This window comes from Penaeus monodon, chromosome 27 (assembly GCF_015228065.2).
Source record: "Penaeus monodon isolate SGIC_2016 chromosome 27, NSTDA_Pmon_1, whole genome shotgun sequence".
NCBI classification, from domain to species: domain Eukaryota; kingdom Metazoa; phylum Arthropoda; class Malacostraca; order Decapoda; family Penaeidae; genus Penaeus; species Penaeus monodon.
Window position 1 is genome coordinate 18,335,858 of NC_051412.1, and position 473 is coordinate 18,336,330.

Below are 473 nucleotides of genomic sequence, written 5' to 3' on the forward strand. Positions count from 1 at the left end.
TTACATGCAACGCCAGTGTTATTTCAACTTTTTCAAGGCGGTGACATCAACGGTATTGCTGTATAAAGTTACCCCCGGCCAGAAAAGGTTGCAGAGCCCCTGCAAGCTAGAGCAACCGGCCCTTCCATCAGTCAAAACATTTTTTCACCCCAGCCTGACATATGGAAAAATACGGTAAATATAAAGAAACATTTTTTTCTCTCTCTCTCTTTTTCACTTACTTTTGCTGTTTTCCTTCTCCTTCCATTTTTATTGGTTTATCATTTCCGAACTGTCTTCATTAGACATGCTCTTCTATCTTAGCGTATGAACGTCAATACTAGGAATAACTGCATTCAGTTAGTCACAAAAATAAGGAGAATTCACTCGCATCCATTTCCTGAAACTGATATGTTTCTGCGGACGAGAGTGTGAAAATATTACACAAATCTTTCCTGTTTAATCAACAGTACATTTCACTGTCCTTAAACAAA